The sequence below is a fragment of the Gadus macrocephalus genome, chromosome 21 (genome assembly GCF_031168955.1).
Source record: "Gadus macrocephalus chromosome 21, ASM3116895v1".
NCBI lineage: Eukaryota > Metazoa > Chordata > Actinopteri > Gadiformes > Gadidae > Gadus > Gadus macrocephalus.
The window spans coordinates 3,704,796-3,719,795 of NC_082402.1; the positions used below are offsets into that span (position 1 = coordinate 3,704,796).

The 15,000-nt window shown below is 47.3% G+C and overlaps 1 long non-coding RNA gene across 1 annotated transcript in view; it reads right to left on the reverse strand.

Annotated features, from left to right (window-relative positions):
• Positions 1-4,116: 4,116 nt before the first annotated feature.
• LOC132449463 (uncharacterized) overlaps positions 4,117-15,000 on the reverse strand; it is a 17,152-nt gene continuing 6,268 nt past the window's right edge. Inside the window, exon 3 of the long non-coding RNA XR_009523584.1 lies at positions 4,117-4,410. This is a non-coding gene — a long non-coding RNA (uncharacterized LOC132449463). The remainder of the gene's footprint in view (positions 4,411-15,000) is intronic.

Genomic DNA, 15,000 nt, shown 5'->3' on the forward strand with positions numbered 1-15,000 from the left:
ATCGCAGCGCTAATGTGTTTGACGGATGGACTGACAGCAGAGAAGTCCAGGGTTTCCACAGGCTGTCGACGGGCATGCTTTTTAAAAGAAGAGGCCTGTTTGAACTGCGTTTGTGTGAGTGCATGTGTGTGTGTCCCTCGGCCCAGGTCCATTACTGTAAGACAGGATGTCTCTGTGCACACGCTCACACTTGAGACTCTGCAGCCTCCGATTGCTGCAGCCAAACATGCGACCTCTGCCTGCCACCAAGTGAGGGGGAGGGCGGGGACAGAGAGAGAGAGAGAGAGAGAGCAAGACGGACAGAAAGAAAGGAGGGTGAGAGAGAGAGAGAGAGAGAGAGAGAGAGAGAGGAGAGAGAGAGAGAGAGATGAGAGAGAAGGAGAGAGAGAGAGAGAGAGAGAGAGAGAGAGAAGAGAGAGAGAGAGAGAGAGAGAGAGAGAGAGAGAGAGAGAGGTGGAGGAGGAATGTGAGACCGAGAGGGGTAGACCAGTAGTCTTGCTTACTTTACTGCGTAGGTTAATTACCATGCTGACAGATAGATTACCCAGAAGAGTGACATGGCAGAAAGGGAGCGGGTGGGTGTGGGGGGGTGTGTGGGAGTGTGCGTGGGGGGGGATTGGTCCTAGCAGCTCCCAGCTGTACTCCTTAACCTTCCCGATGTGCGTGCGTGCGTGCGCGTGCGTGCGTGCGTGCGTGCGTGGTGCGTGCGTGCGTGCGTGAGCGTGCGTGCGTGCGTGCCTGTGAATGTAAGTGTGTGTGTTTTGGATATGTGCAAGGCAGAGTGGGACAGCAAATCCAGGTGAAATAAAATAATAGTCTGCACGTCGACACCGCTGCAGCATGGATGTTTCTATTAAAAGCCTCATAAGGGAGGTGGGAGCGCTTGGTGAAAAAACGGTATAAATACAAACCGTCACAAATATGAGGGGGGACAATTGACGACACAAACCGCTAAATTTAGTCTGACTGCATATATATATATATAGCTTTCATTTCCCAGATTTTTGCTAAATCTAAACCTTGATTCCTCAGATTCAAGGGAAATTTGTCATAAAATAAATACGGTGATGAATATATCTACGGTTATATAGATATTTATATCTATATATCTATCTCTATATAAAGGTTGATATATATATATAGTTGAGTATTGTTTATAAGCCTCAGTCTGTAAACCGTGTGTGGTCCAGTGTGTGTGTTGGGGCCAGGAGTGATGTTAGTGGAGGTGGTGGTGGAGGTGGAGCTGGTGGAGGTGGTACTGATGGGTGGGTGGGTAGAGAGGGGGGGGGGGGATGTCGGACACCTGGAGAAACAGCAGAGGGTTTGGGGTGTCTGTATTGGTATACTTTACAGTTCAGGGGTCGCTGCAAAGGTCACCGCGAGAGGAAAACAAACACATCACGAGATGCCATGGAAACACACACACATAAACACACACCCGCCACCATCATCATCAGCGCCTTCATCATCATCATCGTAAATGTTTGCTTTTGGTTTGCAAGCGCACTGCAGTACATGCCGTGGTGAGGGGCTCCGTTTCGTGGAACGACGCAACACACACAAACACACACGCGTGCACACGCACACACGCACGCACACACATTTACTGTTTACTCTCCTTTGAGTGACTCACTTCCGCACGCCTAAGTGTTTTATGATTGGCCACAAAACATGGCTACAAACTTTGTAGCCAACTTTGTAGCCACCCCCCCCCCATCACACACACACACACAGACACGCACACACACGCGTCAGTAATAGAACACAGCTGTTTGTTATTTACCTTTCAAACCTTCATGGGGGGGGATAGGGTGACAGATAGACAGATCAAGTGTGCTTTGCTACTGCACGTGTTCCCAAATCATCCATCTGCTTGAGTGTTTTGTTTTCCTGTGTGTGTGTGTGTGTGTGTGTGTGTGTGTGGATGTACGCATGCGATACAATTCTGCCACAACCCATACGCACTAACTGTTATTCCTTAGTGTGATTGGTATAATGTTGGTGACCCATGAAACCCATGAAAGCAATTCTGTTTACCTGTGTTCCATGTAGTTGACTGTCCGTGTGTGTGCGCGTCTGTGTGCGTGTGTGCCCGTGTGCGTGTGTGCCCGTGTGTGTGTGCGTGTGTGCCCCTGTGTGTGTGTGTGTGTGTGTGTGTGTGTGTGTGTGTGTGTGTGTGTGTGTGTGTGTGTGTGTGTGTGTGTGTGTGCCCGTGTGTGTGTGTGTGTGTGTGTGTGTGTGCGACTGCGTGCATGTGTCACATACTACCAACATGCTGGAGTATTCCAGGAGGTGTTAAGGTGTTTCTCCGTCTATTACCAGAGCGTGCTCGGCCTCCCCACGATCACAGTCACAGTGTGTGTGCCGTCTCCGCTTGCACGAACGATGTGCAATGTGCCGCACGCCATCCCCAGTGGGGGCGCTGGGACCCTTACGACTACTACCCCCTCTGACCCCTAAACCTCATAGCTCTTCAAGCTCAGGGCCCCTTCTCCTTCTGCCAAGGAGGAGGAGGAGGAGGAGGAGGAGGAGGAGGAGGAGGAGGAGGAGGAGGAGGAGAAGGAGAAGGAGGAGGAGGAGGCGGAGGAGGAGGAGGCGGAGGAGGAGGAGGAGGAGGAGGAGGAGGAGGAGGAGAAGGAGGAGGAGGAGGAGGAGGAGGGGGGGGAGGAGAAGGAGGAGGCGGAGGAGATGAAGAAAGTGAAGGAATCGCGTAGCCTTGGGAGGCTTGTTCTAAGTAGCTTAAGTGTCTTTTGGTCTTCGTCCACGTGGGGATCAAAGCCAGCCTCGGGCTATAAGTACTGTCGGCTACGTGAGAGGGATTAGCTACCAAACGCCGCAGCGCCCGGCCCTGATCGGCCTCCCGTCTGAAGGGTGAAACGGGGTAAGATTCGTGGGCTTCTGATGCCACGTTTTGCCCGACGTACATTTACTTTCATTAGGGAAAAAAAGGTGGCGACTGAAACGGAGGACAGATGGTACTTTCGCATTCACACACGCGCACGCCTGGACTAATTGATGCAAGCTCACACACACTGTCTTTCATAGAGATGGACACACACACAAGCACACAGTTTCATATTCATATACTAATACTCTCATCTTGTCTTGTTTGGCAGGTTTACCTGTTGCATGGTCGTTTATGTGTGTGTGTGTGTGTGTGTGTGTGTGTGTGTGTGTGTGTGTGTGTGTGTGTGTGTGTGTGTGTGTGTGTGTCACTCCTGTCCAGCCAAGCTCAACTCCAGCCTGTCAGAAAGATAACTGGGCAGGAACGAGATGAAACAAAGCAGGGTTCAGTGAGTACGCTGTTGACACCCTCTCTCTCTCTGTGTGTGTGTGTGTGTGTGTGTGTGTGTGTGTGTGTGTGTGTGTGTGTGTGTGTGTGTGTGTGTGTGTGTGTGTGTGTTTTTAATAGGTGATTTGTGTATCCGCTTCCTCTGTCTGTGAGAGGTGGACGGATGAGTCTAGGGGGTTGTGGCAGGATTAATTTACGATGAACAAATCTTCCATTCATCGCCCTGACCCATGGGTGAGATACACTGCTCGAGTCTTCTCCTAAGTCATTCCCACCATTCGTTAAAATCGACGGATAAATATTATGGGATGACCACCCACACACACACACACACACACACACACACACACACACACACACACACACACACACACACACACACACACACACACACACACACACACACACACACACACACACACACACACACACACACACACACACACACACACACTGCAGCCTGAGTGTCCATATTAGGTCGTCCTATTTCATATCAGGCCGATACAGAGCTGGGCCAAAGGACACCTGGCCTGGGAACTCAGCACACAGGTGACCGGGCAGCCACTGACACCACACACACATTGTCGGCAAGCTCCTCTGTGTGACTCTGTCTGAGTGAAGGAGTGTGGAATAGGGATGTTGGGATAGGAGTGTGATATAGTTAGTGTGTGTGTACGTGATTTTCTCTGTGTGTGTGTGTGTGTATGTGTGTGTTTCCGTGTGCCTACTTGTGCGTGTGTGTGTCTGTCTGTCTGTGAACGTGTGTTTCTGTGTGTGTGTATTTCTGTGTGTACGTGTGTTTCTTTGTGCGTACGTGTGTCTGTGTGTGTGTATGTGTGTGTGTGTGTGATTGTACATGTCTTTCTGTGTGTCTTTGTACGTGTGTTTCTGTGTCTATGTACGTGTGTTTCTGTGTGCGTACGTGTGCATACGTGTGCGTGTGTTTGTGTGTGTGCGCATGTGTGAGTGCGCGTGTGTGAGTACGATCACCAACCTGTTAAGCAGTCAGGAATCCAGGAATGGTTGATTGGTGCCAGGCAGTCACAACTGTTTTCATTAATAGCCCGGTTATGACTGGTGACATTTGGGTGCCCCGTGTCCATCATCAAAGTGTAAATCTGCCAAAAACACAACAGACAAGAGAATATCAGACACAGATTGTATACTTCAGTGACCTTTGACCTTTGAACATTTGCGTTCCCTACCAATTCCAGCCCTATTGAAAAAAGAGTCCTTTGCTGTCGTTTGTTAGTTGTGAATATTGTTACAATATTATCACACCATAATTGGATAAGAAGTGGTCAATTATTAAAAACAATTCAGACCTTTGAAGGCCGAATTGTTAGAATAGGGTACTTTTCTTATTATAAGTAAGTTCACAGGAGGTCATTGCGCATATTTTGAAGTTTAAACTGCTGACACTAGAATAAGCGATGAGTGTGAGTCACGCTACTGTTTATATCAATGTCCTAAATTATTATTTATTACGCTTGCACAAACTGACTTTCTCAACTGACAATGCCTGCACTCTCCAAGCAAACTCAAATCAATTTTAAATATTCTAGTAAAAACATTCTGGAATCCATCTAGTTTATTAGGAATCCTTTCAATATTAAGCGTGTTGTACTTATTTTTGGTACCATTAGTACCATTTCATATGTCCAATAGAGGCCTTCACTACCAGGTCATGTATCACATGCTTGTATATTTGTGACCCTGCTTTCCACCCAATGCCAGAGATCAATGATAAAACATGGAAAGTACGTTTATTTTTCTAATACTAAGAGTCTAACACAAAGAGTGTAAACAGCTACGGTGTTTGGGTCCTTGGCACACTCTTGATGCCAAAGACAACAGCCTCCAATTCCATGGAAATTTTGTTCAGCCAACTGAGGGATATTTTTGTTGTTTGTTGCGGGTTCTCCCTCACATTTGACTTATCATTGTGTCCAACTTAACCCTTCAATGAAAAAAATCTAAGAAAACAAATAAACCATTTGTAACCTCCCCTCAAACACACACACACACACACACACACACACACACCCACACACACACACACACACGCACACAGGGTTGTTTGGGGTACGCCATGCGTCTCCAGTCGTGTAGGGTCAGGCCTCGATCCCTCTGGCGGGGTTGACGGGAGAAGGGAGGCGGTGGGCTGAGATCTGCCAAGCTTTTGTTTTCTCTTTAGACACAAACAGCATCCCACTGTCAGCACTTCATCCCTCAAAAACTCACAGAAAAGGAGAGAGAAGAGAGAGAGAGAGAGAGAGAGAGAGAGAGAGGGGCTGGCGGAGGGGGGCATATCTTGTACTGGAAGGCCGACCCCCCGCCGGGGGGGGGGTGACCCATACTCTCTCTGAGCGCTCGGAATGTCCTACTGGCTTTTTTATTTTTTTTCCTATTCTATGGACATTTTTGTACACTCCGGGAGTGTCGAGGAACACCCGCACCAGAGCAGTACGGTGGACACCGAAGGCGCCGGACACGCCACCTCTCAGAGAAGCAGACAGCATTTTCGAAGGCAAACTACCCAGTCTACGGCTATGTACGGAATCCAAGAATGAAAAAATACATAGAAAGAAACCAAAAGCACCCCCCCCCCCCCCAAAAAAAAATACAAATAACCACGTTTAAAACACAAAGCATTCTTCCCTCTTTGTCCCGATGTCGTGACATTAAGGTCGGATTACACGGTGACTGGCAGGGTAGATGTTGTGTTTTTACGGCCGGCACTCAATCTCTTACCCCGTTAAGCCAGCTCAGGGGGGCGCGGGTTACCACCCTCACGCTTGTTCTTCTCCCTCTCTCTCTCTCTCTCTCTCTCTCTCTCTCTCTCTCTCTCTCTCTCTCTTCCTCCGTCTCTTTTTCGTGTTCGCTGAAACTCAAGACGCTATCTCGCGCTGATAATGGGTTCAACAGGTGCCTTCCACAGAGCGCTCGGCAGATGTGTGGCAGAGCCTCGAGGGGAAGGTACCGCGGAGGATCGTCTAGGGTGGCCGGGCCGCCCCCCACCAGAGCTCACCTGGAGGTGCGCCCCCCCCCGGAACCACGGCTCTCACCTGTACAGCTGATCCCCTCCCCCCCCTCCCAGCCCCTCCCACCCAGCACATCTTCTCTTCTCGTCTCACAGGTCCCTCCCCCCCCTCTCCCCATCTCCCTCGGTAGTTTCCACTACAGCGCCATACCTTTCTGAAGAGTCACACTCTCGACACCCTCAAACGCACAAGACTGCACCAGAATTTCCCTCTTCTTCGATGTTGCCTGATTGAACTTGCAGCCGACGAAGGGAGTTACTCAGTTTGTGACCTGTTTTTTTCTCCCACCTTGATGATACCAGGAGTGTTTCGGCTTGGTAGCCTTTCCTCCACGCGCCAGATCAATTTCACACCAAATCAAAAAGAAGAGTTAACAAAAAAGTACCTTTGAAAAAGGTTGCTGACATCGTGACGCTTAGAACCGTTCCCAACTAAAGGCAAACTCCATGAAGGTCAAGCGCCCACAGATACGCGTCAAACATCCCTTTTGTAACTAAACATGAACGGGAAAATCGAGGGGCCGTAGAGGGGGAGCTGAGAGCAACACATCATCCTATGAGTGAGCATCAGGGAGGCAGCGATGCGTGAGGGGGAGTCGGCTGGAGGAAGGGGAGTCTGTCGTCAAGGAGGATGGACAAGGAGTGGGTGTGGAGGAAGAGAGGGAGACCTGAGCGTCCCCGCAGGGCTGAGGGGGTAGGGGGAAGGAGGTGAGGGGGTGAGGAGGTGAGGAGGTGCGGAGGGGGGGAACCCCCCCCCCCGGCCTCTGCTGCTGTCTGGGTGGCAGATCCACAGGGAACCGTCTTAGGGAAGAGCATCTGGCAGGAAATAAATACAGTCCCCGGGGCACTCCATGAGCCAGAAAATACAGAAAACGATGAGGAACCCACATGCAACGGAGAGATCTCAAGTAGTGACGCAGTTATGATTCCAAGGCACCGCGCAATGACGCGGTTGCGATCGAAGATGAATCACTCATTAACATCTTAAAGACTAATTCCATCCAGATTGAGATTGTCCCTCGTTCCACTTAGCAAAACACGATCCCATTTATCAAAAATATATATATAAATAAACAAAAGATACTTAAAAGTGCCTCCAAAGTGCACCTCAAAGCCAGGGGTAGATGACATTTTGGTCCATTTAGCAAAGAGGACCTCATTGACGTTGTCTCTGGTGCCGTCTGTTTATGTTGACATTAGCGTGTCGTTGTGTGGGCCGCATTCCATCCGGTCGTGTCTGAACTTTTGCACGACGCGTTGACTAACAGATGGAGGCTGAGGCCGAGGACGAAGCCGTCTCAATGGCTTCCCTTGTCTGAGGGCCGGCTCACTCACTCACTCACTCCTCGTCCTTCGTCCAATGATATTTGAGAGGGGGGGGGGGGAAACGAATGGCATGGGGTGCACAAAGAGAGAGGAGAAGCGGCCACTTTGAAGAATCCTCATCATATATGTCATTGTCAAGAGTTTGGTGCCAAAGTAAACTTTGAACACCACCAGCCAACCTCAACCACCAACAACATCGCCCCCTAAGCGGCACAAACCAAACACGAAAACACAAAACACAGCTTTTAAAGAACACATTCAAGAATTCTCTCCCCCCCAGCAACAGCAGTTTCTCCCAAACGTAGCTTATCTGGCATAGTGCTCCTGCTCTGTGGGTTTGTCAATCACAGGCCAAGGAATCTGCCTAGGCCACTACTCCTTGCCAATCGAATGATGAGCGGGAGACTTTGAAGCACCAGCCAGTATTGACAAACCTGTTTAAGAGAAGACTGGCGTTGGGTTGTAGAAAAAACTGCTTTCCATTTGTGTATAATTATATTTCATGTGGCTTGGATTCCTGGGCATTCCATTTTTTTTGTTTAGCGTCAGCCTAAGTTAATGCCTTGCACCGATGCTCTTGAATGACTTTGCATGCATGAAGGTGAATGAGTTCGATAATGTCACCTGGCACAGATTTCCAAACGTCTTATATAATTAATACTCTGCACTGATAATACCAATTTAACGAAAAGCAGAGTACCTTGTAAATGAATGAGTAGAGCTGCAAGAAATGCATTGGCATGGATTCTAAGCACGAATATCCTCTTTATCTGTTTGGCGGAAAAAAATGTTTGAAGGAAAAAGGCTAGCAATTACTGGATTTTAAATCCAACAATTGTTTTTGAGACACACATGATGCTTGGAAAAGACATGCTTTTTCCCCACTGGGATTGCATAATCATGATAGAACAGGAGTTGTATAAATCATGCTTTACCAAAATTGCCCAACTGTGCAAAAAAACCTGTGGTTGAGGTTTAAAAGTAAAAAAATAAGCTGCGTGACTTACAATATTAAATAGATAAAAGTATCCAACCCCAAGAATGGAAAGATTTCAAATTGCATACACAGAAACATGTTTAAATTCATATTCTTCTTCAATTTGAACGGGTTAAGCACTTAGTAGTGGCAGGCATGAAGTTAGTCGAATATACCCCTAACCCACGCTATGACACACACACTGCCCACAATTAAACAAGCATGCACCGCACAATATGAACTGATAAACAACCAAAACACACATAACCCCAAAACAGCCAACAGGGGTATATGAGCACTTGTCTGAGTCCATTATCTCTGGGAATCTTAAAGTAATATTATTCTTATTTATTTTGTCCTCTTAACATGACCACCCCGGCCCCCTGGATAAGGGCTAATTGAATTTCCAGCCGGGGCCCAGTCATGAGAGGAGGGCTCTTTGGAGGCGAGCCACACTGGCTCCCCTGCCAGGATGTAAAGCTAGCAGGCTTCAGGGCCGGCGCTGTTGTGAGGAGCCCCGGGCATCACAATCTGTCAATATTCGGTCAATATTGTCATATGGCTTCCTAAAACGTACCTTTTTTTTTAATTAAGCTTCAATCACTTAATACTTTCCTTTCCTTGGTTGAACCCGACTTCTCTGTTGTTCTATTTTTTGTGTTCTTCGAAACGTATTTCCTGTTGTGTCGTTTTTGTTGTGAAGCACCCAGTGTTACTGTTTAGCACAAAAGGTGATCTGTAATAAGGTTTGGACGAAACACTTTTTTTCTGACTTCATCTTCTATTCTGCCCTCTATTGTTAATGTGTACCTCTTGCTGGCCTCTCACGACCTCACCAACCTATTAAATCCAACCATGGAGCTTACATGACTGAGCGTTTACAGGCCAGCCGAGACTCAACATCATGATTGTGAATACAGAGATGATCTTTTTATTACTCAGGTGGGATTCGGACAGGTCCTGTGAATTAGGTACAGCAATTACCAACTAACTCCCACATGGAAGCAGAAGGAGATCCATACTAACTTACAGATGTCCACGTATATCAAATATCTCAAATACTTTTAGCTGCAAAGAATCCATCAGTTGGTTTTTAGTACATTTAGGAATTATACTTTTATGTACAAATAAATGTAAATGAATACCCTTTACCTGAAAGACACGCCCACTCTCTCTAGGGTCTTTAGAGTGAATGGCAGACACAATTGCCTTCTTGAAAGATTGCCAGAGAAAGTTTATATGTCGATTAAGTTATCTTTTTAAATTTCACTAATGGTCTGTCTCTGTCTTGTCCAACTGAATTACCACACAGCGAGACACAAACGCAAGCAGGCATCGTGCACAACTCTCTGTAGAACCAGGTGGAGACGCCTGGAGACAATATACACACTATTCAATCAAATAGTGGGATTTACTACCAGAACAAGGTTGAAAAAAATGTGTCCAGATGTTTTGCATCTGGGATTATATTTGTGTAGCGTTCCAGAATTGAAGCGGAGCCAAGGGTGAGCTCACAAGATGACTTTATGATTGAAAATTCCCAGATCAGTGTTCTAATTCTAAAACAATATCTCTTGTCTTGTTCTCATCCCTATATAGAACGAATGCATTAGAGATTTGAATCTTGAAGGGATCATATTAGTGTTGATTCTAGTTTATAGTGACAGGTTGTAGATTGCATATTCCATATAGAAAATATTGAGTACAGTTGGCCATGTGACAGACTACAGCTCATCTGAATCGACAAACCCAGCCAATCCGCCCGGTTGCTTTGACCGATAGCTCTTAGCGGAGGATCTGGATCAAACACGGTCAAACACAGGGGCCTTCGTTATACAGCCTGCAATACAGCAGGACCAGTGCACCACATTCAATGGTGCCGGAGTATTCTTTGGCCTTTAGTATGCAAACATACCATAGAACCCCCCCCCCCCTTCACCATCCCACCCTGTCCGAGTGAACCCTCAGTGGTCCCTCAGGGTTGTCCGATATTAATTCAGGGAAAAGCCCCCCGGACAACATGGGGTCGGCGGGGGATTGGATGGAGTGGCGGTACTATCTGGACGTGAAGGTGGACGTTCGCGGCCCGGAGCTCACCAGTGCCTAACGTGATTTTCCGGGGGGATGAAGGAGGTATTTCTTCATTGGGAGGCGGCGCCGCCGGCGGCCACTAAAGGTACAGTAGATCTGGTTCATATTAGTCCATGCTGCACCTCACCAGGCCTCCACTACTGCCCGTTACACACATATATGTGCTCTTACAGACACATACACACAGCCCCGGTAATCAGAGACACATTTCAGCTGCAGGCTGGTAGGGTGCTGAGGTTGGAGGGGCTGTGCGTGTGTGTGCGTGTGCGTGTGCGTGCGTGTGCGTGTGCGTGTGGGTGCGTGTGCGTGTGTGTGTGCGTGTGTGTGACAGTGACTGATTATGCTCCCTCACTTTTTTTTTTCCACATCTTTTCTTTCTCTCCTCTTTGGTATCCTAGGGGTCTCCGGGACCCAAGTGTCTAAAAAAAAAACCAGCATGTTCATCTTCATAACCCCACCCCCGCCCATCCAGTCCATACTCCAGCAAGATTTAGATCCCCGGTCCCCCTCGCCTCCAGCTCAACAGCCCTGGTCCTTTGCTTTACGTTAAACTGGACATATTTGGATCATTTATACTATTTATTCGTATTTGTCAGTGTTAAAAACCTCTGAGATGTACTCCGGCTGCGCGCACACACACACACACACACACACGCACACACACACGCACACGCACACGCACACACACACACACACACACACACACACGACAACTGCATGTCTGCTTTGCAAGCAGGCCTACCGCTGTTTATGGAAGAAGGCTTAGGACGAGGCCAGTTTGTTAAGACAAGAGATGTTTATTATTGAACAAGAGACCGGTTACCAAACAGGTGTCACACGCTCATTTGGTGTGGTTATCAACGGATTTGTGAACAAAAACACACTGCCAGTAAAAAAAAAAGATGTTCAAATAAAAAATGGTCGACATTGTTACCGCCCTCTGCTCATCCCTCTGGGACTAAATATTTGGCAATACCGTGAGAATGTGCGGTAGATTAGACCAGGGTCTGTTTGATCCATGGAGAGTCCTTATGCAAACAGACGGTGGATCTGCTGAATGTCTCGCAGGTAAACGCAGGTCACCGCGGCGAGACCCTGTGAAGTCTGGGCTCTCTGTCGTACAGCGCATGTTCTGTACGCACCACTAAGTGAACTTCGAGGTGATGAAGTATTTGTATGCCCCCGGTGTGGTTACCACAAAAAATATATATATTTATAGTCCAGCGGCAATGATCCATCCTTCAACAAAGTCATCATGTGATGCACTTAGACTAGCAACAAGCATGTGAACATGAACGAATAGGTGCCCTTAAATGTTTCTAGTTTTGGCAGAATTCATTTTTTGTGATTCAGATAACCACGGTAATAATCCCACAAAAATACTACCATTTTTATATAGTCGTCATACTGCCATTACCCCTCACGATTAATGCATTACAACTGAAAGGAAATACTTTTTTTTATTTTCATCTTCCTTCAACTTTCCGTCACCAGTCCCTCCATAGTTCCCATCCAATCGCAACAGAAACCCGACAGCGCCTGCAATTGCTTCGACTTCTGCCTCCGGTCAACTCGTTGGTCAAAGCCACGGAGCAGGTTGAGATTCGGAGCGGCGGACAGCTGTTAGATGAAAGAGCCAACGCTACCCCAATCTAACCCAAAAGGGAGCAGCTTCTTGGACAGGCGTGTTTGCAGCATTGTTCCCCTTGCACCGAGCACATGTGCACAATCTGACAGGTTGATTTTTGTTTTTACAGAACGGAGCGGAGGTCCCAGGACCTGCTGTGAAGCCGTTTGTTCTTTCTCTCCTGCTACTTAATCAGGGGCTGTTTCTTCCTCGCCTCTTCCTCTCTCATCTCAAATCCCTTGCTGTCCTTCCATCCATTAGCGTCCATGGGGGTCGCTTATGCGATCCCTAGCAGGGATAGGGTTGGTGAGGGAAGGGGGGAGGGGAAGGGTACTTCCAGGGGATGATCTGGCTTCCCACAACAAAGTCAAAGACATTTGCCTTTGCCTGCGAGCTTCTACTCACTGTTGTGTCAAAGTTGCAGACATCCAATTCCCAAGCTCTCTTTCTTAATTCTGGGGATTTTAACCACGCCTCCTTGTCTTCCACTCTCCCCACATTCACCCAATATGTATACTGTCACACCAGAGACAAAATAACTTTGGATTTGTTTTATGCCAACATCAAAGATGCATATAAATCAATACCCCTACCCATTGGGCAGTTCTGATCATAATCTGGTCCACCTGACCCTTGGTTACATACCCCTAGTAAATAGACAACCAGCAACTAAGATGTACATAAGGAAATGGTCTGATGAGGCAAGCATGGCGCTCCACGACTGTTTTGACAGTACGGATTGGGAAGTACTGCACAGTCCTTCAGGGGAAGATAGATAGTATGACAACTTGTGTCACAGGTTACATTCATTTCTGTGTGAATAACACAGTACCTGGTTACAATGTTTTACAAATAATAAACCATGGGTGACCCCTGACCTGAAAAACTTAGGAGTTGAGGAGAGTGCAGAAAGATGTGAAGAGGGAAATAATCAGGCGTAAGGAAACCTACAGGAGGAGATTGGGGGAGCACTGTGTTCTCCCCCTTTCTCTTCCCCCTGTACACTTCGGACTTCAGATACATGACAGACGGTTGTCACCTCCAGAAGTTCTCTGATGACACAGCCATTGTTGGCTACGTTACAAAGGGGGGTGAGCTTGAGTATAGGGTGGTCATCACCAGCTTTGTTGAATGGTGTGGAAAAAACTTCTTCAGATGAACGCCAGTAAGACGGAGGAGATGGTGATTGACTTAAGCCGTTGAAGGCACCACCAATTGCACCAGTGACCATCCAGGGAGGCGACATTGAGGTGGTATCAGTCTACAAACACCTGGGTGTTCACCTCAACAATAAAATGGACTGGTCACATAACACAGATGCCCTGTACAAGAAGGGGCCAAAGTCGCCTCCATTTGTTGAGAAGATTGAGGTCTTTTGGGGTGTGCACGCCACTGTTAAGGACTTGTTATGACATTGTTGTTGCATCTGCCATTTTTCATGCAGTAGACTGTTGGGGTTGTGGGTTCACTGAGAGGGACAGGAAGAGACTCAATAAGCTGGTGGGAAGGGATGGCTCTGTACCGGGGCTGTACACTGGAGCCTGTTGAGGTGATAGGGGAGAGGAGGATGTTGGACAAAATGGCATCCATCATGTCCAATTCCTCTGATCCTCTCCCCGAGACAGGGGCAGGGCAAAGCATTTCCTTTCGTAAAAGATTACAGCCAACATGTAAGAAGGAACGTTTCCGGAGGTCTTTTATTCCATCTGCCTTAAGACTCTATAACACATCTGTAATGAAACATTGTGCTGTCAAAAATCACTTCACCTAAATACTGCAATACATGAATGTAATTATGTGCCACTGTGCACGTGTAATTAAGTCTTTATTCTGTAGTGAAGGATCTCTTAGCCTCATTTATTGTGCAACCCCTAGGCGTGTACAGTTATGCCCTTATGGCATAACATTGTAATCACTGTGATTTTTAATTTTATTTATTTTGTTCTATTTTATGCATACATGTATTGGACACATTATTTTATTATTGCATCTTTTATATTCCATGGGCTGCTGTAGCAGTTGAATTTTTCATGAATGGGATGACAAAGTTCTTATCTGATCTTATCTTCCCTCCGTAATTATCACAGCGGACACGGAGGAAGACTGTCCTCCTGAGTCGTGGCGAAAGCCAACGTCGTAAGTTCACGGGTGTCAGGTGCAATCAAATGTAATTGGCTTCCTCGTACTAAATTGTAGCACCTATTTATCTCATCTGATGCCGTCCACTGGCAGGTCTGCTGTGGAGGGAGTCGCAGCATAAGGCCTTGAAGTTTTCATCGGCTTCATCGCAGTGGTTCGTTGGCGTTCAGCAAGGATTTATTCATAGCACCGTTAACTCAAATCGTTTCCAAGTGGTCCCGGGATCACGTTGGAACGGTGCCCTTTGCGTCTTCATAAAAAAAAAGGGAGTTTAGCTTACTTTTCACGTTCCACCAGATGTTTAGCACCTTCTCCAAGATGGATCGAATGAATCCAGTGTTTTTTCGGTTAAAATATAGCCTCATTTAAAATATGGCTTCACTTAATCAGTCTGCATTCTTAGCACTCCTTCAGGTAGGGGTGAGAAAAAACTGTTTTCATAAACACGGATGAGTCCTTCAGGTTACGACGGACGCAGGCCGGGCGGGCCAAGGATTAAACAAGCC